This window comes from Macaca thibetana, chromosome 8, assembly GCF_024542745.1.
Source record: "Macaca thibetana thibetana isolate TM-01 chromosome 8, ASM2454274v1, whole genome shotgun sequence".
NCBI lineage: Eukaryota > Metazoa > Chordata > Mammalia > Primates > Cercopithecidae > Macaca > Macaca thibetana.
The window spans coordinates 47,771,944-47,797,904 of record NC_065585.1 but is presented as its reverse complement, the minus strand read 5'-3'; the positions used below and the strand labels follow the sequence as shown (position 1 = coordinate 47,797,904).

The 25,961-nt window shown below is 40.5% G+C and overlaps 1 protein-coding gene and 1 non-coding gene across 4 annotated transcripts in view; one reads left to right on the top strand and one right to left on the bottom strand.

Moving 5' to 3' along the window:
- The window catches only part of LOC126960839 (cytochrome b-c1 complex subunit 7), a 1,171,628-nt gene that overhangs the window by 1,092,216 nt on the left and 53,451 nt on the right, over positions 1 to 25,961 (bottom strand). The window contains exon 1 of one of the 3 annotated variants that reach the window (XM_050800559.1): positions 1,947 to 1,950. The exons of the other annotated variants lie outside the window; for them this stretch is intronic. The gene's annotated coding sequence lies outside the window, so the exon portion shown is untranslated. Of the gene's footprint in view, positions 1 to 1,946; positions 1,951 to 25,961 lie in introns of those variants that run through there. 3 annotated transcript variants of the gene reach the window in all.
- On the top strand, positions 24,699 to 24,912 carry LOC126961968 (small nucleolar RNA U3). Its single transcript, XR_007728540.1, has one exon. It is a non-coding gene; the product is annotated as a small nucleolar RNA U3 (small nucleolar RNA).

Sequence of the window (25,961 nt, the reverse complement as noted above, 5' to 3'; positions counted from 1 at the left end):
GTTAATATTGTTATGTGTGAATTTGATCCTGTCATTATGATGCTTGTTGGTTATTTTGCCTATTAGTTGATGCAGTTTCTTCATAGTGTCAATGGTCTTTACATTTTGGTATGTTTTTGCAGTGGCTGGTACCAGTTTTTCCTTTCCATATTTAGTGCTTCCTTCAGGAGCTCTTGTAAGGCAGGCCTGGTGATCACAAAATCTCTCAGCATTTGCTTGTCTGTAAAGGATTTTATTTCTCCTTCACTTATGAAGCTTAGTTTGGCTGAATATGAAATTCTGAGTTGAAATTCTTTCCTTTAAGAATGTTGAATATTGGCCCCCACTCTCTTCTGGCTTGTAGGGTTTCTGCACAGAGATCCACTGTTAGTCTGATGGACTTCCCTTTGTGGGTATCCGGATCTTTCTCTCTGGCTGCCCTTAACATTTTTTCCTTCATTTCAACCTTAGTGAATCTGACAGTTATGTGTCTTAGGGTTACTCTTCTCGAGGAGTATCTTTTTGGTGTTCTCTGTATTTCCTGAATTTGAATGTCAGCCTATCTTGCTAGATTGGGGAAGTTCTCCCAGATAATATCCTGAAGTGTGTTTTCCAACTTGTTTCCATTCTCTCCATCACTTTCAGGTACACCAGTCAAATGTAGGTTTGGTCTTTTCACATAGTCCCATATTTCTTGGAGGCTTTGTTCATTCCTTTTCATTCTTTTCTCTGTAATCTTTTCTTCATGCTTTGTTTCATTAAGTTGATCTTCAATCTCTGATATCCTTGCTTCCACTTGATTAATTCGGCTACTGATACTTGTGTATGCTTCATGAAGTTCTCATGCTGTGTTTTTCAGCTCCATCAGGTCTTCTCTAAACTGTTTATTCTAGATAGCACTTTCTGTAACCTTTTATCAAGATTCTTAGCTTCCTTGCATTGGGTTAGAACATGCTCCTCTAGCTCAGAGGAGTTTGTTATTAACCACATTCTGAAGTCTACTTCTGTCAATTTGTCAAACTCATTTTCTGTCCCGTTTTGTTTCCTTGCTGGCAAGGAGTTGTGATCCATTGGAGGATAAGAGGCATTCTGGTTTTTGGAATTTTCAGACTTTTTGCGCTGGTTTTTCCTCATCTTCATGGATTTATATACCTTTGATCTTTGATGTTGGTGATCTTGGGATGGGGTTTTTGTGTGGTTGCCCTTTTTGTTGATGTTGATGCTATTGCTTTCTGACTGTTAGTTTTCCCTCTAACAGTCAGGCCCCTCTTCTGCAGGTCTGCTGGAGTTTGCTGGAGGTCCACTCCACACCCTGTTTTCTGGGGTATCACCAGCAGAGGCTGCAGAACATCAAATATTGCTGCTTGCTCCTTCCTCTGGAAGCTTTGTCCCAGAGGGGCACCTGCCACATGCCAGCTGGAGCTCTCATTTATGAGGTGTCTGTCAACCCCTGCTGGGTGGTGTCTCCCCATTAGGAGGCTCAGGGGTCAGGGACCCACTTAAGGAGGCAGTCTGTCCCTTAGGAGAGCTCGAGCGCTGTGCTGGGAGATCTGCTGCTCTCTTCAGAGTCGGCAGGCAGGAACGTTTAAGTCTGCTGAAGCTGCGCCCGGAGCCACCCCATCCCCCAGATGCTCTGTCCCAGGGAGATGGGAGTTTGATCTATAAGCCCCAGACTGGGGCGGCTGCCTTTCTTTCAGAGATGCCCTGCCCAGGAAGGAGGAATCTAGAGAGGCAGTCTGGCTACAGTGGCTTTGCTGAGCAACGGTGGGCTCCACCTAGTCCAAACCTCCCAGTGACTTTCTTTACACTATGAGGGGAAAACCACCTACTCAAGCCTCAGTAATGGTGGACATCCCTCCCTGCACCAAGCTCCGGTGTCCTTCAGACTGCTGTGCTGGCAGCAAGAATTTCAAGCCAGTGGATCTCAGCTTGTAGGGCTCCATAGGGGTGGGATCCACTGGGCAAGACCCCCCAGCTCCCTGGCTTCAGTCCCCTTTCCAGGGGAGTGAACAGTTCTATCTCACTGGCTTTCTAGGTGCCACTGGGGTATGAAAAAACTCCTTCGCCTAGCTGGGTGTCTGCCCAAATGGCCACCTGGTTTTGTGCTTGAACCCCGGGCCCTGGTGGTATAGGCTCTCGAAGGAATCTCCTGGTCTGCAGGCTGTGAAGACCATGGGAAAAGTGTAGTAACTGGGCTGGATAGCACCGTCTATCATGGCATAGTCCCTCATGGCTTCCCTTGGCTAGGGGAAGGAGTTCCCCTTCCCCTTGCACTTCCTGGGTGAGGTGACACCCCACCCTGCTCCTGCTGGCCCTCTGTGGGCTGTACCCACTGTCTAACCAGTACCAATGAGATGAATTATATACCTCAGTTGGAAATGAAGAAATCATCTGCCTTCTGCATTGGTCTCGCTGGCAGCTACAGACTGGAACTCTTCCTGTTTGGCCATCTTGCCCGGGAAAAAAAACAGTTGCCTATTCTTTATAGATTCATTCCACTGCTCATATTTTCAAGCTTGTCTCTTACTTTATTAAATATGTTAACTATAATGATCCAGAGTATTTGTAGGTCTGTTTCTGAAGTCTGTTCATTCTGCTGTTGCTTTGTATCCTTGTGATTTTTTAACTATGAGCTGCTCAGTTTGCTTGAAAATTTATCTCTGGAAATTGTTTAAGGGCCAGGGATGACAATGGGCTCCTCCAGACATAATCTACACTGGCTTCTGCCACACTTATGGAGGCCTGTCATTATAAGTCTAACTTTAAATCACATTTATGGTTCAGTAATTTTTGAGCTGCTAATTCCATTTAATTTCAGACTTGAAATTAGCATGAGACCCATTGTATGGTTAAAAATTCTGAGAGGGCCGGGCGCAGTGGCTCACGCCTATAATCCCAGCACTTTGGGAGGCCGAGACGGGCGGATCACGAGGTCAGGAGATCGAGACCATCCTGGCTAACACAGTGAAACCCCGTCTCTACTAAAAAATACAAAAAACTAGCCGGGCGAGGTGGCGGGCGCCTGTAGTCCCAGCTACTGGGGAGGCTGAGGCAGGAGAATGGCGTGAACCCAGGAGGCAGAGCTTGCAGTAAGCTGAGATCCGGCCACTGCACTCCAGCCTGGGTGACAGAGCGAGACTCCGCCTCAAAAAAAAAAAAAAAAAAAAAAAATTCTGAGAGAACTTTCTCCTCTGATTAGCACCAAGTTTTGAGACAATTAATTTCCTCTGCAGATAGGGGAGAGAGGAAGGATAAAACTAGTCCCTTAGGGTCACGGCTTTTTAAAGAGAGGGTCTATTATTAATTTCCCACCTTGTACACACCATGGGTTTTCTCCTGTTCCCTGTTTTCTATGAGGCCATGGAAAAAAAAAAGATTAAGTTTATCAGGATAAACAACTCTACACAAAACATCATAAGCCCAATTATGGTTCTCAGTAAGTAAAACCAGGTCAACCTCTGCTTTTACAATTACCATGTTGTATATCTTAATGTCAAAAATTATCTGACCTACATTTTCAGTTTAGTGATTTGACTGAAATTCAAAGATGGTGTGTGTTTCAATAATACAGCCACTACTTCAGAGCTTCATAATTAAGTATAAAGGAGAAGGCATTAATGAGAGTCAGGGGGTGGGAGAATACTGTGTGATACATACAGGCAACATTCTTGATAATATCATAGAAGAAAAAAAAAGCTTAGCTCTCAGATATCTCAAGTGCAGCCTCTTCATTTTACAAATAAGGAAACTATAGATCAGAGATGCAATGTCATATAACATATTACACAGCTAACAAATGTCAGAGCCATGGTAAGAGATAATCTAACCTTCAACTTAGTCTTTCTTCCTCATGAAACTGTGTTTTCTAAACTTGAGTATGTAGGATAATAGTTTCCTCATGAGTCACTCCTCAAAGATCAAATAAATTTAAGAAATTCTGCACACTGTAACTCCCTCTTAGAGACTTAGAAGCCATACAACATACCTAGGGCTTGGAGACATTATGAACTAAAGAATTCTGCATAACTATTACTTTCCAAAGTAAGTTAACCATAAAAATCTTTTTCTACACAATACTAGCTAATACTGTACAGGGTACTGGTGTTTCCCAAAGCCAATTAGGAAATGGTCCCTTGAAAAGTCATGTTGGCTACTTTCTAAGCAGCATAGCTCTGCAGTTATTACATCCCCAACAAAACAAAGGAAAAAAAACCCTCCTGCACATATATTTTATTACATTTGAAGTTGGCATGCCTAGAGGCAAAGATCAAAATTTCGCCTCTTCAGTTATTTGAACCTTCAATTGTGTAAATAGAAAATATTAATCTTTTAAAAATGAATTAGAGAGGACTTCCACTTCCAACTATAATGAAGTACCTTTTATCAGACCACCTCTCCTATTAAAAACAATTCTAAATGTTGAATAGATTATTAGAAACAGCTGCTTAAAGATATCAGTAATCAGTTAAGGCAGTCAAAAGTTGCTGGGCCAAGACCCCAGGGAGGAGAGAAAGGCATTTCTGTGAGCCTGTCTTCTCTGCCAGATTGTAAATGAAATAGAGCCAAGAAGCCAACCAAAAAGTAACTTATCAGAGCTTTTTGCAGTTTCATGGAGCTACAGAAACAAAACTTGAAGTTTTAGGTGACAAATAAGTCAGTACCTAAATTCCTAAGATACTACAGAAAAGGAAACTACAGGTAAGAGGGCCCCATATTCTGTGTGACTTTTCTCAATGAAGAATTTGCTGATTCTCAAGTTGCACCATAAACAAAACAATAGCTAAGAGGTAAAAAGCTAAGCAGAACTCAGGATTCTCACAGTGCTAGGAAACAAAAGTAGAGATTAGGGCCTCCCAGGAGAAGAGGTCCTAGTAGGCACAGAGGACTTTCCAATGAGAGTCCTGAAGGGCTACTATCTAGAAGACAAAAATTGGAAATATATTAGCCTTTAAAAAGACTGAAATCCAGCTTGGAATGGTATGATTTGCAGCTGGATCAAGGTCATCTGTGTCTTCTCGAACTGCTACAAGAAAAGTTAACCCTCTCTGGAAAAAAAAAAAAAAAAAAAAAAAAAAAAAAGCCTTTACAATTTCTCATAGAGATATTCTGTCCTGGAATAAAAAGAAAATTTACAGATATGCCAAGAGAAAGGACTGTATGACTAAAAACCAAGGGGAAAATGAGATAATAGAAATAGACCCACAAATGCTACAGATCATCATCATCAGATACAGACTTTTAAATCACTATCTTTGATGTCTTCAACAAAATAGATGAAAATATGAACACTTCACTAGAGAACTGGAATCTATAAAAGCATGAAATGAGAATTATAGAACTAAAAAATGCAATTACTAAAAATAAAACCCCCATAGCAAATTTAACAGGAAACTAGATACAGCAAAATACAGGATTAGTAAATAAATGATAGGTCCATAGAAACTGATAGGCCAGTCTGCAGAACAGCAAGGGAAAAGAATGGAAAAATACTGAACAAAGATAAGAAACACGGAATGTGGTAGGAGGTCTAACATATTGTAATTCATCTGCCAGAAGGAGAAGATAGAGAGAATAGGGTAAAAGCAATATTTGAAGAGCTACTGGCTGAGAACTACCTAAAATAAAGACATCAAACCACAAAATTTTAAAATTCTACAAATTTTAAGTAGAATAAATACAAAGAAAGCCATACCTAACCACATCATAGAAAAACTGTGAAAAACAAAACCAAAAGGATATCTTAAACCTACTTAGGATAAAAGATGCATTACTTTCAAAGATAAGGTAATCTTAGCAGTTGACTACCAACAGAAATTATGGAAGCAATGGTGTCTTTAAGTTGTTAAATGATAATAACTGCCAATATCCAGTGAAAATGTCCTTCAAAAATAAAAACAAAATAGGCTGAGTGCAGGGGCTCATACCTGTAATCCCAGCACTTTGGGAGGCTGAGGTGGGTGGATAACTTGAGGTCAGGAGTTCGAGACTAGTCTGGCCAATGTGGTGAAACCCTGTCTCTACTGAAAATACAAAAATTAGCTGGGCTTGGTGGCACACGTCTGTAGTCCCAGCTACTCAAGAGACTGAGGCTGAAGAATCCCTTGAGCCCAGGAGGCAGAGGTTGCAGTGAACCAAGATGGTGCCACTGAACTCCAGCCTGGGTGACAGAGCGAGACTCTGTCTAAAAAAAAGTAAATAAATAATAAATAGTAATAATAAATAATAAAAAAAAGTAAATAGAAAAAAAAGACAGAACAAATAATACAAATATAACAACTACATTGTTAATATGTGAAATGTATTTTAAAAACAAAGCCTGTTAGATTATATTGTAGATAACCAATTACATGCTGATAACATTAAATGGGGGACAAAGTTGATGTAGCTTTAGTAATGTCAAACAACGTAAACTTAAAGGCAAGAAGATTATCAGAAATAGAGACATTTTATAATGATAAAAGCATCAAGCCACTATAAAGACAAAACAATTTCAAATTTGTTTGCATCTAATAGCATAGCCTTAAAACATATAAAACGAAACTTAAAAACCTAAGGGATAAATAGAAAAATTTATGATCACAGTTTGCTCCATCTCTCTTAGTAATTGATAGAACAAACAGGCAATGAATTAGTAAAGATACGAAAGAGTTCAACAACACAAATAATGAATCTGATCTAAAGAGCATACACAGAATGCTCGGCCCAAAAAAGTGAAAGATACACTTATTTTTCAAGAGCATATAGAACATTTACTTAAACTGACTATAAACTGGGCTGAAAAGAAAGTCGTAATACATTTTCTGAAATAAAAATTATATAAAATATATTTTCTGACTACGTTAAAAGAAAGCCATAAATTCATAATAAAAATACAGTTAGACTATATACATTTAGAAATTTTAATATATATTTCTAAATGACCCATAGGATCAGAGAGAAATATAAACAGACATTGGAAAATAACTTTAACTGATTAATAAGATTATAACATATCAAAACTTGTGAGATGTAGCCCAACGTTTGATTACAGATAAATATATAGTCTTAAAATAATGTATTGGAATGGAATTAAGCCTGAAATTTAATGATCTAAATATCCATCTCAGGAAAGTTTTAAAAGACATAAAGATCATGTCTTTCTCAGGGACATGGATGGAGCTAGAAGCCGTTATCCTTGGCAAACTAACTCAGGAACAGAAAAGCAAACACCGTTTGTTCTCACTTATAAGTGCGAGCTGAATGATAAGAATACATGGACACATGTTGGGGAACAACACACACTGGGTCCTGTCCTGGGTGGTGGGGAGAGCATCACGAAGAAAAGCTAATGCATGCTGGGCTTAATACCTAGGTGATGGGTTGATCTGTGCAGCCAATCATCACGGGACGTGTTTACCTATGTAAAAAGCCCTCACATCCTATACAAGTACACCGGAATTTAAAATAAAAGTTGAAGAAAAAAAAGAAATGGAAAAAAAGACATAAAGAGCAGAAAATTAATGAAACAGAAAACAAATTCAGAGAAAACTTACAGAGACAAAGGTTGATTCTTTAAATAGAACTTTATTAACTCGATAAACCCCTAGCAAGAATAAAGGAATAAAAGAGAGAAAATGCAAATTACCAGTATCAGAAATGAAAATAGAGACATCATTTCAGATCTAATAGACATTTGAAAGGTAGTATGTATATGTTATGAAGAATTTTATGCCAATACAATTGAAAATTTAGGTGAAATGGGCAAAGTCCTTGAAAAACTTAATTTACCAAACTGACTCAAAAAGAAATAGACATATAACAATAGAAATATGAATAGCCCTATATTTATGAAAGAAATTGGATAATATAAAGCTTCCCACTTTAAAAAATAAGCTCATTTTAAAATGCAATCTGGTTTGCTTCACCAATTTTTCTAAATATTTAAAAAATAATGTTAAATTTATACATATTTTCCCAGATAAATAAATAAAATAGTCTATATGTCCCCATTTGTATCATCAAGCCAGGATAAACTTGATACCAAACCTCACAGAAAACAATTAACAACAAAATCCCTCTCACAAAATAAATACAATGTTAGCAAATCCAATTCAACAGTAGGTAAAACGTATCATACAACACAATCAAGTTGGACTTATTTCAGGAATGGAAGGTTGGTTTAACATTCCAAATCACTTTCTAATTTTAATCTCAGTAGATACAGATAAAGTATTTAATAACAGTCAACATTCATTTACTATAAAAATTCAACACTAGGCACAGAAGTGAATTTTGTGATAAAGTAAATTTCCTGATTAAGTAAATTTATCTTATGAAGGTGTATACAAAATGCTGACAGCCAGCACCATTATTGTTTTGGGTTATTAAGCTATTGCATGACTTTTAGGTTCGAAGCCCATCCTTGTTTACTTTTCTTTGTTACTGGGGGCCGGGACTCTGCAAATTACATTTCCACTTTGCCAGCAGAATCCGTGTTCAGCTGTGCCAATAAGGGGCATAAGAGGGAGCCTCCAAGGCTGGAGGAGGAAAAAGGTTTTCTCCCTCCTGTTTGCTTTCCATTTCTGTTTGTATTAATGCACCAGAAGTTCTTCATCCTCGCAGCAACAGTTGTTCCTAATAGTGGCTGTTGGTGCCAGTTTGCAGTTTTTTCCTACTTTAGAATCTGTCTCGCCACGCCCCTCCAGGAATCCCAATTCCAACCCTGGAGTTGCTCCCTCCAAAGACCTAAGACCAGCCCTGGAGTTACTCCCTCCTTCAAGATTGGAACCCCAGCTCCAAGGAGCCCTCTTCAAGGTTCCCAAGCACCAGCACCGATCAGGCAGTGAGTGAACTGCACCCAGCGGTCTATGATCTGAATCCATGGAGACCCTCATCTAAGCTTTTAAGTTTTATGACTATCAACCTGTTCTCTTTGTTTTCCCAGCACTAGACTAGTAGCTGTTTCCTGTTGTAACAACCTCTGTGATACCTACTGTCCTCTCTGCCTCTTCTCTTCTCTGAAATGTGGTTAACAATTCTTTAAATTAAATTCTGTCTCTTAAAATAACTGGCATGGTTTCTGCATCTTAACTGATGCTGACTGATACAACGCTTAATGATAAAATGTTGAAATATCCTCCCAGTGAAAAGGAGAATTAGCAAGGACACTGCTGACATCTCTTCTATGAAACCATATTCTGAGAGACCCAGCCAGGATAGTAAGACCAGAAAAAAAAGTAAAAGGTAAAAAGATTGGGAAAGAAATAAAATTCTTATGACAATGTGATCATATGCACACATTGTATACAAAAAGATGTACCTATAAATTATTAAACTAAATAACTGGACTTAGCAAGATTGCTAGATAAACATATACAGGGCAATATAGAAAAATAAATTGCATTTCCAAACGCTAGCAACAAATAATGACAAAATTTAAAAAGTTTTAAAGGTAACATTTATATCAAAATTATGTAATAGCTATAAATTTAACAAAAGATGAACAAAGAATTATTGACAGAAATTTCAAAAGACCTAAGCAAACAAAAGGATTGCATTCACTGGCCAAGAATACCACTTTATATTTCTGTGAGTAGAAAATAAACTTCAATTGTGCTAAGCTAGTGAAATCTAGGGATTTATTTGTTACATGTGGTGTTAGACTACATACATCTATTAAAATCACAAATGTTTTAGCTAAAAATGCAATCCAATATGACATTATTTTCTCAGAGATCAATTATTTGTTTAGCCCCTCAAATGAGGCTTTTATTAGATTTCATTTTAAAGAGTTTTAATTAAAAATCAGTCTTTTTCTTCAGCTTTCACTCTACTCATTTCCACAAGCCAAGAGGCTTTCCTATTTGTTCAGTTTCAAGGATAAGTTGAGCCAAATTGGTCCCAAGCCCATTCTCATGACCAAGGGAAGAAACCCTGGGAGGGACACCACTTTCATCATCTTTCTTTCCTTAATCTCTTATACAGTTTTATTAAAGGGCAGAGTATCAGAGACAAATTTGCCTCCTTTGCCTACTGGTCCTTTAGAATATCTGCTCTAATCCTTAGCTTCCGGGCAGATGATCATGTGATCCTCTCCCACCCCACAGCCAGGTGGGGTGTGACCCAAAACCAGTGACTTATGGGTTCACCAAACAAAAAAGGGTCTTTCTTCTGGGACTGGAAAGTCATTCATACCCATTTTAAGCCACATTCATACCAATAAGAAAGCAAGGAAACCAGTCTACAAAGAGAAGCCAGAGAGTAGTGCTCCTGTCTGGAGAAAAGCAGGAGCATCCAAGCATTTGGAGAGAAAGAATGAGAGAGACCACCTAGCAGTTTTCTGCCTCACTTTGAGGCTTGGCTATACTTCCTGAACATGGATCCCATCAGACTTCCCTGTAAGCTTCCAATAAGCCCCTTTCCCCTTGAGCTAATTTGAGTTTACTTTTGTCGTTTGTAACAAAATAGACCCTGATTGAGGCAGACAGTGTTATGACAGTATTTAGCCAGGAGTCTAAAGAAGACATGAATCCTGTCTTCTCTCAGTTATCCTTCTGTCAAAGTACAATTTTCAAAATATTAAAAACCTAAATTTTCATGTAGATAGATAAGTGAGCACATGTCAAAGTTTTATTCAGCACATTAATGAGAGAGGCAGTAGGATGACAAAGCCGGTGCAAAAGAGAAGATGAGAAAATAGGACTTCTGTGGTCAGAGGGAAGAAAAGGATTCCAAAGTAAAATTGCAAAGTCAGACACAAAATTAGTTAATGTCCAAGAGAGTAGTAAAGCCATAATATTTGCAGTTGTCTTCTCTACAGGACAGAAAATTAAAATTATCACCACCTTTCTACAATTATAAACAACCAAGCCCAAATCAATGTACAAACTATGTTGTATTCCCCTGGAGAGTGAGAAGACCCTTAGGCAAGCTTCTCAAGATCAGTGCTTTTCAAACTGAAAATACAGACTCCTGGGCCCTGCCCCCAGAAATTCTGATTCAGAAGGTCTTGGGCAGGGCCTGGGAATTTGCATTTTAACAAGTTCTCAGGTGACATCATTAGTCAGCAAGCCACACTTGCAGTAACATGGCCTTAGATGACATTGAAAAGTCATACAGTAATCCTTTTGCTTTGTTTCCAGGTTTTGCATAATTTTCTTAAGGTCCCCAGGGGAAATCTAAGCCTCCAGATGACAAAAAGCAAAATAAGGCTAAATAGCACTTCACTCTTGGCTGAAAATTTGAGTCCAAAACTGAGTGAAGAACTTAGATGAACAAATGAGGTTATAGGGAGGAGTCTGTTCCTACGTTGAACAAATGCATGTCCTTGACTATTTTCCCCAAAGCTGATATTTGAGATTCTCATGTTACCATTGCAGTGCAAGGAAAAATTGATTCAAGCTACACCACCAAGGAAAAGATACTAAAGAGAAAGGGAGACAGCAAATGCCTTCCAAAATCAAGAATGAAGCTGACCTAGGCTGTCATCCCAGAGGGACCTTGGTTTGGTGTCAAAGTAGAGAACAGCACTTCCACAGGGGAAGAGAAGAGGCAATAGGCCTTCTCCCAAGGGAGCAGTCTGAGCCTATTGTGGTTCCAAGGGATAAGATCACTGGATAAATTTGAATTTCACATAACAATAAATAATTTGTTAGTGTAAGTATGTCTCAAATATTGCATGGGATATACTTATGCTAAAAAAAATTACTCATTGTTTATCTGATATTCAAATGTAACTGGGCATCCTGTATGTTTCTTTGCTAAATCTGTCAACCCTAGCAAGAGAATATCTCAACAGGGCCACATCACGTGCACTGGCCTTGTAGCACAGCATACAAACTCAAATGCCCATGGGTGCCAGCAGGATGGTATAATTGAATAAATTACATTGCAGCAAATCTGGGCCTGCCTGCTGCTTAAAAGATGGCAGCCACCACACAGTTCCAGCCCATTTCCAGGAAAAGGGTTGCAGGCTCAGTGTTACTGGGTCTGATATTTCAAGATATGCCAAAAATGTAGTTTTATGTAAAATCTTCCAATGTTTGGCTATTGGGACATAATTCCATTTTTTAAAACATTGAGCAGAAATAAGAATCTCAACCTCCTATAGATTTCACTCAATTAGTTTTTTCTCAAATCTCACCAAAGCAGGTCAAAACTTCTTTTCCTGGGTATGTATCCTGGTCTTAAGACCTTGCCAAGGAGACAGAAAGAGAAAAAGAGGAGGCCAATTCATCCAAACTTCCCAAGAGGAGAAAATAACCTTAAACTTCTGCCAGATACTAACCCCTCAGTTTTTCATTCTTGCCTTGGTTAGTCTTTTTTTAAAAGGTTATTGGGCACATGGTGGTTAGCCCACCCAGCTGTGCTGCTGGCCTTCATTGGTAGCCACTCCTGACATGAGGGTTTCAGTCACATCTTTCTTACATTCCCTGTTTACACAACAGGGTTCTTGAGGTAAGGAAATTACTTACATCTGTTTGTGTCCCTAGTACAGTGCTTTGCACAGAGTGGAAGATAATTGATAATGATGAAATCTTTTAGCTTTTGTATATCTGGAAACATCTTTGTTTCACCATCATTATCTAAAAAATAATTTTCATTGGTATAGAATTCCAGGTGGACAGGCTGGGTTTTTTCAGTACTATACTTTAAATATGTTACCCAACTGTCTACTTACATGCATTGCTTGTGACAATTAATCTGTTGTCATTCTTATTTTTGCACAAAATATGTCTTTTTCTCTGGCTGCTTTTATAATTTTCTTTTTATCACTAGTTTTCAGAAGTTTGATAATAATGTCCTTTGGTGTCGTTTATGCTTCCTGTACTTGAGGTTTGTTGAGATTCTTGGATCCTTGGGTTTATAGTTTTCAATAAATTTGGGAATTTTTAAGTTATTATTTCTTAAATAATCTTTCTGTTCCCCTGTTCCTCCATCAGGAACTGCAATTACACATACATTCAGCCACCTAAAGTTGTCCCACAGCTCAGATGCAATATTCTTTTGTTTTTTACATTCTTTTTTCTTTGTGTGTTTCATTTTGTATATTCTCTATTGCTATGGCTTCAAGTTCACTAATCTTTTCTTCTGTGTTTTCTATTCAGGTGTTAATATCATTCAGGTATTAATATCATCTTGGATTCAGTTTTCATCTGACATGGAGAAGCATTGGATCGGAGTGGGACACATCCTCTCTAATGCACCCTACCTTTTCCACTGCTCCAAACCTCACACAAGCATCAGAAAGATTCAAGACAATCTAGAAAATCTAAGTACAAATACAAAAAAGAAAGTGTTTTCTTTCAAAGCTGTGAATTATATAATGTGAGTAAGCTCAATAAACATTTGCAGAAGTGGGAGTATGTGTTAGTTCATTCTTGCATTGCTGTAAAGAAATACCCGAGACTGGGTAGTTTATAAGGAAGAGAAGTTTCTTTTGGCTCATGGGTTCTGCAGGCTGTACAAGAAGCATGATATCAGTATCTGCTTCTGGGGAGGCCTCAGGAAGCTTATAATCATAGTGAAAGGTAAAGGGGGAAAAGATGGTGTCACATGGCAAGAGTTGGAGCAAGAGAGGGAGAAGGAGGAGGATCCAGGCTCCTTTTATTTATTTTATGTATATATATATATAAATATAAACATTATATATAAATATTTTATATAGAATAAATATATAAATATGTAATAAATATATAAATTTAAATATATGTATGGGGGTTTTTTTGTTTTTTATTTTTTTGAGATGGAGTTTCACTTGTTGCCCAGGCTGGAGTGCAATGGCACGATCTTGGCCCACTGCAAGCTCCGCCTCCAGGGTTCATGCCATTCTCCTGCCTCAGCCTCCCAAGTAGCTGGGACTACAGGCACCCGCCACCACGCTCAGCTAATTTTTTGTATTTTTAGTAGAGACAGGGTTTCACCTTGTTAGCCAGGATGGTCTCTATCTCCTTACCTTGTGATCCGCCAGCCTCGGCCTCCCAAAGTGCTGGGATTACAGGCGTGAGCCACTGCGCCCGGCTAATTTTTGTATTTTTAATAGAGATGGGGTTTCGCCAAGTTGGTCAGGCTGGTCTCAAACTCCTAACCTCAGGTGATCCACCCACCTTGGGCTCCCAAAGTGCTGGGATTATAGCCATGGGCCACCGTGCCTGACCCAGGCTCCTTTTAAACCACCAGCTCTCACATGAACTCAGAGTGAGAACTCAGTCATCACCAAGGGAATGGCACTAAGCCATTCATGAAGGATCTGCCCCCATGACCCAATCACCTCCTACCAGGCCCCACCTCCAAAATTGGGGATCACATTTCAACATGAGATTTAGAGGGGACAAAACTAAATCAGAGTGGAATGGGCAGAAGAGACCAACATTCCACCTCTTGTTTGGAGGACTCCTATTTGATTCCTTTTACGAGGGTGGAAAACCTTCAAAACGAGATCTGCTGTTCGGCTTTCACTCTGTGCTTCCTTTGTGAGAGGATAGGGAAGGAACTGGAGTGGGGAGCTGAGACAGAATGAAAGGGAAAACCCTTTCTAATCCGTCTTCTTGCTCTCAAGCTGCAGGGTCAGGTAGACCTGGGATTGAATCCCAACTGTGCCCCATACCAGTTGTTTAACCTTAGCAAGTTGCTTTACCTCTCTAAGCACCAGATCTTCATCTTCAAAATAGGAATAATATTGCTGGCCTCATGGTACTGTTGAGAAATAAATTCGGTCATGTTGAACAATGCAAATAAAGCAATTAGCACAGTGACTGACATGGAGAAATTAGCATTCAATACAAGTTTGTTGTATGGTCACCACCCTCATTTTTGTTACTGTCATCACCAGGACCATGTGATTAAAGATGAAAATCTAAATGGACCACCAGCAAAGACATAACTTTGGAGGCTGGAATTACAGGTCATTTTTATTTTCTAACTCTAATTAATATGAACATTTATTTGCTTTTCTAATCAGAAAATAAAAGATAAGTTATTTTTAAAAGTTGACCAGTGTCCTTGTGGGATTCCCTTTATCTTACACTGGTGAAAGCTCTCTTTCTATTTCTTGCCTCTCCCTGCCCAAAGAAGGAACAGTTATGTAGTTTGCAAGCACCCACAGCCGCCCTTTAAAGGTAGCCGCGCTTCCTAGGAATCTGAGAGCTGCAGAGAACAAAACACCTTTCTCCTGCCCTGATGCATTCCAGATTTGGCCACAGGCTCTCTAGACACCAGAAAGAAACAGAGGCTCCAGACTGCCTTGGTTACTGTGAAATGAAGTGCAAGAATACTTGACCCCAACCGGGGCCAGCAGTAGGGTAAGGTGAGTGAGATGCCTAGGGTGCAGAATGGAAGGAGGTGCCGACGGTGCACTCAGGTGACCCTGAGAGTATTGCTTCCTTCCATTTTGCACCTTAAGTACCTCACTCAATTTACCTTCGTACTGGCCCTAATCCCAATCATGACCATGTCCAGGACGACAGCCAGGATCCCAATCAGCCTCCCACCCCACCTCCCCAGCCCCTGGAAGAGAAAGAGGGTTTATTGGACAGTTCTTTATGGCAGGGGTACTGCCTAGACACCCACTGGAAAAGCTACATCCAGAAATCTGGGGTTGCATACACTGGAGAGAGCAAGGCAGCTTCAGGCTCCAACCTAGTTGAGACAGTGTCGTCATGTCCTGTCCACCTCCTGGGGTCATGGTGCCGTCTGGCGCAGTCAGCCTATCTCCCATACTGTACAGTATGTGCCTTCTCTCTATGCACGGGGTTCTGCAGGAGAACCAAACCAAACAGCTCCCTTAGCCAGAAGCTGAGCTCATCAGCAGTTAACTTCCTTCACAAGCGGCTGCTAGGCCCCCATCTGTGTTGGCCTTCTCTTTCCTTTTGTCTATAGGAATCCTCCCCTCTCTCAACTGCACCAAGGTCTGTGATACTATTTCCTCCAGGGCATCACAGAACAACCCCCACCCCAGTTGCTGCCCCCTTCTACCTGCCAGAACAGCAGTCTCCTGTCAAGACCCCTCAGGTTTTCTGGCTTTTTTGGTTTGCATAGATCAGCATAATCCTTAGTGTTGAAAGCAGTAGATAATTAATTTCTGCTAATGATTTTCTGCCTTGTCTCCTAGACTCCTTTCAGTAACTCCAACCACAATTTCAGCATTAAATGATTCAGCACTTCCCTTGCTTCCTAAGGAATTCACTGCCTCATTTATCTGTTTGGCCCACTGAAACCTCCCTTTGTCCTTAGCTACAGTTTCCCTCTCTTCTTCTCTGACAGTTACTATTTCTGAGTCTCCTGGCCTCCAGCCCTGCCCATGTTGCTGCTCCACTTGCCCCTCTACCCTGGAGTCAAAAAAGACTGGCAATAATAAAAAGAAAGTCTGATTCCTCTGTCTTTGGCATGCCTTGCAAATCCCTGTCAATAACTAGAAATTTAACAGGTGTTACTTTTAGTGAAGGTATTGTTGGCCAATTCCGCTTCCCCCAGCTGGGTTCCTTGAATGGCCCTTGATAAATGCGTGCAAGACCATGTTGTTCCTCTTGGGGACTTCTTTTCTTTACTCAGTCATGAATGATGAAACAGACCAGATGTGGCCCGGAGCTGCTCAGGTCCTAGGAAACAGCAGGAAGGATTCCCCCGACTACTTCCACTTTCAATGGGGCTCGCACTACAGAATGCAGACCTTTAGCCTGAGCTCACTCTGGCGTTTCATCTTGCTAGCCATGAAAACACCCCAACACAGTCCTGCCTCCTTTCCTTTAGCAATTGTCATGTGTTGGGCATCAGAATTATTGTCTGAAAAGTTATTTTTTTCTCTTACACTCAGACCCCCAGAAACACATAGCTGGGCTAACTGAAAGACAAAATCTTTATTGATAAAATTTATACAGGAGAATTAGCATGAGATACCATCACACATTCTTCTGACTCTTTAGCCAGTCTAAGTTCTTTCTTCCACTTAAATTTGTCCTTAAAGCAAAAGAAGGCCTGATGAGTCATGTAGAATCTGAGAGTATATTCAAAGCTTCCAATAATTACTTTCCACCCATCACATGACAGGTGACTGGTGACACAGATATTTAAGCATGGCCTAAGTTGGTATCTGTCCAGAGGCTATCAAGGTTATTTGGTTCCATTAACTCCAAATCAAGATGGGCAGTTTCAAAATTGCTTTCCCTGGTAAAAAAAAAAGCTCTGTCTCCAGGAGAAAAAAAAAAAAAAAAAGGAAGAGGATGTTTGTGGGTGAAGAAATGTCCCCTGGGCAGGGAAGTACAAACAGACCATGCTTATATGACACTGAATAATGGTTAGAATAAATGGTTCAGAGCAATGACTAAATAGTCAGAGCTGCCTGATGCAGCTAAACGAAGTAGGATTTTCACCAGTAACTGTTTGATTACAATCCATTAAAAAGCTGACTTGGGGCCAGGCATGGTGGCTCACATCTGTAATCCCAGCACTTTGGGAGGCTGAGGCGGGCGGATCATCTGAAGTCAGGAGTTCGAGACCAGCCTGGCCAACATGGTAAAACCCTGTCTCTACTAAAAACACAAAAAAATTAGCCGAGTGTCAGGGTGGGTGCCTGTAATCCCAGCTACTTGGGAGGCTGAGGCAGGAGAGTAGCTTGAACTCGGGAGGTGGAGGTTGCAGTGAGCTGAGATCGTGCCACTGCACTCCAGCCTGGATGGCAAAGTGAGACTCTGTCTCAAAAAAAAAAAAAAAAAAAACTGACTTGTTTTGCCTCCTTGTTCCCTCATCTTCTAAGTTCTGCTTTTTTGGCCCACTCTGGATGGTTCAACACTCATTGTTCAACCAGTTTATCCCAAAAACATCTATTGAGCACCTATTCCATTCATAGCACTGTGCTGGGCCCAGACGAAATACAAAGATGAAAAAGTTATTCTGTACTGTCAATGACATTAGAATAACGATGGATATATACAAGTAAATAAAAAATTAAAAGTCAGAAGAGAAGGTTATCATGTTATGAAAGAGACATAAGAAAGAACAGAGGAGGCAATTTGCTCTGAGTAGATAATGTTTATTTTCATTTCAGTCATGTTAAAGTTAGTTGTCTAATGGGGCATTATGATTTTCCAAGAAGAAGATAAAGGACGTCTTGTTTCCCAAACTCATGTTCATGGCACAGGGTGCCTTCATTTATGGCAAACTGGTGACCCTCTCACTGAACTCAATTTGGAAAATGCTGGAGAAAGGCATCTATTGTGCAGAGGAATATGTGTTTGGAAAGCGAGGTTGGGGTGTGATGGAAAGAGGCCTCAAAATTTCCTGCTCAGAGGAAACTGGCTCAGCCTTCTTTGCTGCATTTGTGTTTCTCTGAGGCCAGAATGGTTGTCCAGTCAGTTTCACATGCTGGTGTGTTTCACTTGAGGCGGAACTTGTTCCTCCGGATGAATCTAGCCTGAAGACACAGTGAGGGCCCCTCTCCAGAGCCTTTGCTTCCTCTAGTCACTCAGCATGTTTACCCCCGGTCAATGGGCACAAAACAAATGTTCAGAGCTAAAATTAAATGAACCAACAACACATTGTAAAGGCAAAACCAGAGTACCCCTATTTGCACATCTGTAAAATGATGTTTACCATTTGCAAACCCAAAACATGCTAATTACAAAGATGAATTTAAAAAACACAAAGCATTGTACCCATTGAAAAGAGAATACGCTTCAGAAAATAAAAAGTAAAGTTTGTCAGAATATTGTTTTTTCTATGAAATGAGTTCATGAATTTTGTGTATAATCCTAACACATTTTGTAAACAGAATTCATAAAATTCAAAACCTGCCTGATGAGTAACAGGCCACTTGAGAAGAATGACCATCTTGGGACCAGATTCCACCAACATTCCTAGTGGCTAATAGTTCTTCTGTGTTTGCAATTTACAAAGTACTCTTGTGTCTGTGATCTCAAATAATGTTCACAGCAATCCTGTTAGGAAGTTAGGACAACGCTTGCACCCATTTCACACATGAGAAAACTGAGGCTTGGGTAACATCTGCCCGAGAGAGTGTAATGAGCATCAGACTTGGCCCTGACACTCTCACCCCAGAGTGGTCCTTCCACTCCCCTGTGTTCTCTCCTGGGACAGGTGCCAGCTGCTTTAAGTGCCAGACATCCCAAAAGGACAAGGAGTTTCCTCACCCTCTTATTAATTCAAATACGTATTCATTCATTTAACAAGCCCTCACTGAGTGTTGGTAGGCACAGGAGACACCATGGTGGCAGAATGTAGGTACCCCCATCCTTCTCCAGTTCATAGTTAGCTGGAGAAGACACACAATGAAGCAAGCAATAATAATGGAGTGTGGTTGTACTATGACAGGGCAGTCACAGTAGTCACTGGCCTAAACTCAATGTACCCATTGTCTATAGCATTCAACTGTCCCTGGGCTTTGCAGCCTTTTATATAATAGTAATAACAGTCATGTCAAGGCTCAGCCTCAGAAGGATCCACTTTCAGGCTCACTCAAGTGGGAGCTGGCAGGATTCATTTCCTTGGGGCTGTTGGACTGGGGGCTCAGTGCCATACCGCTTAGTGGAGGCCATCCTCAGTCCCTTGTCACATGGGCCTCTCCTTAGGGCAACTCATCACATCAGAGTCACAGAGACAGAATGCAAACAAGGTAGTCTTTTACAAGCTGATCTCCAAAATGACAGAACATCACTTCTGCCATAGTCTATTAATTGGAATCACTAGGCCCAGTCCACATACACACAGAAGGAGAGGGTCATGCAGGGAGCAAACATCAGGAGGTGGGATCACTGGAAGCCATCCTGCCACTCTTGCCAACAGCTAATTGGTAGTGTATTCAAAACCCAAATCCAAGTCTGTCTGACTTACAGTAGCTGTGCCACGTCCACCAAATGACAGTCTCACAGGTCTCCAATATTTGCAGAGTTAATTGTATTACATTTCCAAGGCATTATTACATGTGTGATTTGTTTCATTCAAGGTACACATGGGTAGATATCTTAATTCTCATTTTATAAAGGAAAAATCCTGAAACTCATGGAGTGTAAATGACTCATGGACTTCTGTAGGTCATGGTAATTTTTAGTGTTGAAGTTAAATGACTTTTTAGTTTTGGAACCTACATGATATGCCCAAGTTCACACCAGATGGAGCCTGGACACAGGTTTTCTGCCTCCAAATTCCAAGAAGTTCAATGCTGCAACTGTATCTTCCATTGACTTCCACCTATTTTCCACAAAGCCCTCCCATACAGCTCCTAACCCCCATCTGTCTGTAGGTAGCAGTGTCAGATCCTAAAGCCACCTAAAGCCCATCAGAGGGCACCTCGGGCTCCCATGACTTTCCCGTGTGACTGCAGCTCTGAAGTCACCATGACGAGCAGATTGGGAATCAAGCGAAAAGAGGAGCTCTGAGAATTTTGGGATTGTCCCCTGCGTGTTGAAGACAGATCTCACTTCCCTTCCTGGGGATCACAAGGTGACTTTTACAGAGTTAGAAGTGGGAAAATGTGTCATCCAGTACTCAAAAAGCATCAATCGTACTTTCATTCTTTTGCAGGTAGCTCTGGCAACTCTTCTTCTCTCTCCAGTCACAACCAATCACTGAGAACTCCCAAATCGCCTTTACACTCACCCTCTGCTGCCTACTCATGCAGCAGCCTCCTTACTGAGTCGTTTTCATGCCTCTAGTCTCCACCCTGAAATCCAATCTCCACGGCACCCAGAGTGAGCTTTCCAAACTTTGATCTGATCTTGGAACTCTCCTACTTAAAACCTTCGGTGGCTCCTCATTGCTCCCAGCATAAGGCTGATATTCCTTATCACAGTGCCAAGGCCCTGCCCATCTGGCCCCCTCCTTTCTCTGCCAGCCTTTGCTCTCATCATTCTCCCATGATCACTTCTACTCCAGACACACTGACCTGGCATGGCCAGTGTCTCCCATGTGCCCTCCTCTTTCTCATTTTCTGGCTGTCCCTGCTGTCTCCCAACCCCTGTTATTCTTAACCTGATCAAGACCTCCAACTCATTCCTCATCTATATTTAGCATCTTTTCTTTGTCATCCCATAGAATGCCTTGTTGTGCCTGTCACACTGTGTTGTTATTGTATGATCAGCACCAGAAGGAGCGAGCCTGAGTTTGCCTTGTCAGTGATATCCACCATGGCCGGATAGTATCAGGGCCATGGGAGTAACTTAGCAAACTTGTTGAACGAATGAGTGAATGAAAGCAATCTCCATCCCCATGTTCCTGGGATTAAAGGCTTCCATTTGCTTACTCACCCACCCACGGGTCACCGAACTTCCTTTAGTCCTGATGACTCCAGTGGGGTTGTCCAGTCATTGGTGGGGGCCCCCAGAGCTTGCGGCAACCTATTCATACATTTGTTTTGTCAGCAAACATTTGTGCCAGGCATGTGCTGGGTACTGAAATAGAGTTGAAGATGAATAAGAAACATAAGAGTCCAGTCCAAAATGAGTTCTTAGTCTGGTGTCTGGAGCTTAGGTAATTTCAGAGTTCCTCAGAGAAATCATAGGCTCATCTTTATAAAGTACCTAATAAAGACACTACCTTGGTATTACCATCCTCTCTCAAATATGTCTGATTTTTACTCACTGTATCATTATCAGCCTATTCTGCTCATGTTCAGCCTATTCTGTCCACTGTTATATTTTTGTTTCACTTTTTAAGTTTTGGGGTTATGCGGCCAGTGGCTAGCAATGTGGCAGGGCTCAGACCTTCTCTGCATTGATGACAGCACACACACCAGATGAAGCTTTATTGTTTGGAATTGTTTCTGAGACAGTAATTATTTTAGGAGTTACTGGTGAAAAGCAATATAGGTCAGCAATATAGTCAACCATATACTTTAACATTTTATAGCCCTTTCTTCATTCCTTTCTAGTTAAAAAATAAAAATCCTTCTGAGAGGCTTAGGGGGTTGTAAGCTTCTATAGGATTTGAAGCCATCATCATTAGAGTCTGCACAGTTCATACTCCAGGCTGCTCCAGTCAATGAGAGGAGAGGAACACTCCAGCAGGATGAACCTGAGTTTTTTCTCCTCCAAGACAAATATTTATGTTATTAAATGTACCTACAAATAAATAGGTACATTTATTTATTCGTGTATTTATTTATTCTCTCACTAGTTCTAATATTTATAATAGTCATAATTATGTAGCATTGACTCAGTACTGTATCATACTCAGTACTGTATGCTAGCCACCACATTAAATGTTTTCCATTTATTACCCAAAACAGCCTTAAAAAAAAAAAGTCAGTACTCTTGTTATCCCCATTTCATAGATAATGATGAGGATGCTGAGATTTGACAAGGTCAGGTAAGTCACCCAGGGTCACACAAGGATTAAGTGGTAGCACAGGAATTTGACCTCAGGCCAGCCTAACATGGGAATTCACATTTTTAACCACTGCACTCTTCTCAATTCCCTTAATTCCAGAAATATGAGGTGGCTTACAAAAACACATTCAGTACACAAGAAGACAAATCAGTGAAGCAAACAGATAAAGAGGAAACTTCAGGTAGGAACAAATAAGATGAAGTTAGACTTAATGTACTACATATATACCCACAGAGTCCTGTGCACTTTGTAGAATAACGCAGCAAATTTGATTCTATATTTTTCAAAGAGAGAAATGTATTCATTTACATGTTGTACCATATTCATAAAATCGAAAACAAACTAGGTGCTCAAGGGAAAAAACTGTCTATCTTGATACTGAGACTTACAGAAAACTTCTCACTTGAGCCTCTTAAAAATTACTGTGTAACATAAGAATAAACTGTTGAACTTTAGAGCATCCCTACAGCAAAGTCAGCAACCATTCTGTGAGATTGTTTCACAGATCCATTTATAACACATCTCAGTGTAGTGAAACATCAAAGCCTAGGTTAAAAGGGCAAACCTCAGATTTTACGGCTTTCCAATGGCTTGGCTGAATCCCAAGAAGCAGAGCTCCAAAAACACATTTTCTTACACCAAGTCTGGTGATTTCCTGACACCAGTCTGGGGTGCAGGAATTCCACAGCACCAGCCAGAGGCAGGCCTATGTCCTTCCATAAAGTGTACAGGTATTGACACCTTCCAGTGAAGAGCAAGGAACTCATAGAGGACAAGCATCTGATGTCTGTGCCTCAGCCCCACCTTTATGCAGACCCAGACACTGGCAGGGCTCAGATCCCCTCAGAAGAGGATTCTGGTGGCACAGGGTGATGTGGGTGATGCATTCTCAAAACCTTACTCCATAGAGCATGGCTACAATCATTCCAACCTGGCAAAATGTTTAGTCAGTTGTTACTAAACTCTAGGCACAGTCATGTAAAAATCAATCAATCGATCGATACATGGATTAAAGTGTATTTTGAATATATAACACTAAGCAGTGTCACATCCTGTGGGGGCCTCCAAGGTAAACCAGTAACAAAATACATGGACTTGTAGAGGGTTGTTAGGACAAGTTAGATGTTGGAAGATGTTGTCGATATGGCCAATGGGACTCAGCCTCAGCATCTGGAACAACTGTTTCTTCGCACCTGCTTTAAAGGCAACTGCCAGAGTCCAGACATGGTATCCTAGAGCCATAGAACCAATTTGTCCACCTAAACAGTACATCATCATCCCTGGGCCCAACCAGGAGTCTGCCTACATGTATTAGTCCATTTTCACACTGCTGTAAAGATACTACATGAGACTGGGTAATTTGTAAACAAAGAAAAGAGGTTTAATTGACTCACAGTTCCACATGGCTGGGAAAGCCTCAGGAAACTTACAATCATGGCAGAAGGGGAAGCAGGCATGTCTTACATGGCGGCAGGAGAGAGCAGATGTGAAGGAAGAACTGTCAAACACTTATAAAAACATCAGATCTCATGAGAATTCCCTCACTATCACGAGAACAGCATGGGGGAAATGACCCCCATGATTCAATCACCTCCCACCAGGTCCCTCCCTCAACGCATGGGGATTACGGGGATTACAATTCAAAATGAGATTTGGGTGGGGACACAGAGCTGAACCATATGACTACACTCTTAGTGGGAGTGTGGGGCAGGCTGTGCTGCTGTGCCTTAAAGGACTGTGTGGTCTCTTAACTTTTGATCCTACACTCCATCAGTAACCATTTTACACATACATATATATAGTAGATTATAAGTATCAGTTACTGTACAGTATTTTATAAGCAATACAAAACATTCATTAAAATAAAGATTGGGAGGAATGAAATATAAAATGAATACAGAGAGAAGTTCTCTGGAAGTTCTACTATTTTCTTACCACAGTTCTTTGTATCATCCTGCACACTACTCTTTAGAGAACGCTGTCTTAATTTAAGAAGCTGGGCCTCCTCTAAACCACCTCTTGGCACTTCCAGCAAGCTTTTCATCATCCAGCCCCAGCCCATCTCCCCAGCTGTCCCTGCTGGTGCTCTCCACCCATACTCCACTATCCACCATGACAGCATACACACCATTTCCTGCACGCACAATGTACTCTGCATTTTTTTGTTCATGTCGTTCCTTCATACCAAATGCCTTTCCTTCTTTCTCCAGCTATCAAAATTTTCAACTTTCAAGACCCAGTTCAGATTCTAGCTCTACCCTATAATTAACCTAGATCCCTTCTCAAATAGAATGAATCGCTTTCTTCCATAATATTAACCAAAATTATCCTTTCTAATCTTCCCAATATCCCTGCAAAGTATTATTAAGTATTTGCAGATCAGAAAAGGTTCTTTTCTAGTCAGAAAGACTATACTCTCAGGAATCATTTCTATAGTTTTTTACTAGAGAAATTTCTCTGAATGTGTAGAGCACCGGTAACCAAGAGGAGGAGCTGTGTTCTCCTCTCAGCATGAAGTGAGCCCTTGGTGTTCCTTCTCTGCAACTGCCATTTGCCATTGATGATCGTTCTTCTCTTCCTCTGAGAGAGTAAGAGGGTACAGGATGCAGTCTGAGTGATTCCCGTTTTAAAAAAGAAAAAGAAAAGTCTCTTGGATATTGTGTAATTAACCCATACACCTAGTGACTGATAGGAGCAGAATTTGAACTCATAACATCCCAGTGGCCATGTTCTTTCCAGCGCACTAAGTTTTCCTTCATGCCTTGGCTTCCCATGACAGAAACTGCACTCTATATATATTCTCTTATGACATCTTCAACTAGCCCCGTGAATATATGTTATCATCTTTAGATTGGAACTAAGAAAACAAAGCCTTGGAAAGGTGAAGTAGCTTGCCTAATGTCACTTAGTTAGCAAACAGTAGGGATGGTTCCAACCCATGTTTGTCTGCTGTAGATCCCATATTCTTTGTTTTGCCATGCAAGTGGATCTATTCTTCTCATTACTTGTTACTTTCACTTCACTTTAGCTTTAGTCATTTTGCCTTGGCTTAAATAGCAACTTCAATACCTCTTTCCTTCAATGCTCTGTGAGGTAACTGAAGACAAGAAAATACGTTTCACTCAATTCTCTGGTAGCCAGTACCTACATATCAAAAGTATGTTTATAAATGTTAAATTGAACCCTATAGGAAGAATGATTGCAAAGAGATGTCGATTCACAGTGCTGTCTCCATCTCTAGAGCTTTTGTACCTATTGGCTTGCCAACACTACATTCAAAAAATATGGACAGGAAACTGAGAAAGGTGGAAGAGACCACCACCTCTTGCTATCTCCTAAAAGATAATTTTTAATAAGCTGCAGGCTACCCTTGAAAACTGTCTATCATAAGCAAGAGTGCTGGCAACATCTCCTGAAAGATGACAGAGGTCCAGGTGGCCATCCAGATGCTGGAACATGCCTGAGGACATGGGGGGATGTTTAAAATAATTGATAATTTTGAAAATAGAAAACAGTTTATTATATAAGGATATAAAGAATAAAATATTTTGTATAACTATACAGTGTGTTTGTATTTTGAATTAAGTATTATTACAAAAGGGTCAAAAAGTTAAGAAAATTTAAAAGTTCATAAAGTTAAAAAGTTACAATAATCTAAGGTTAATTTA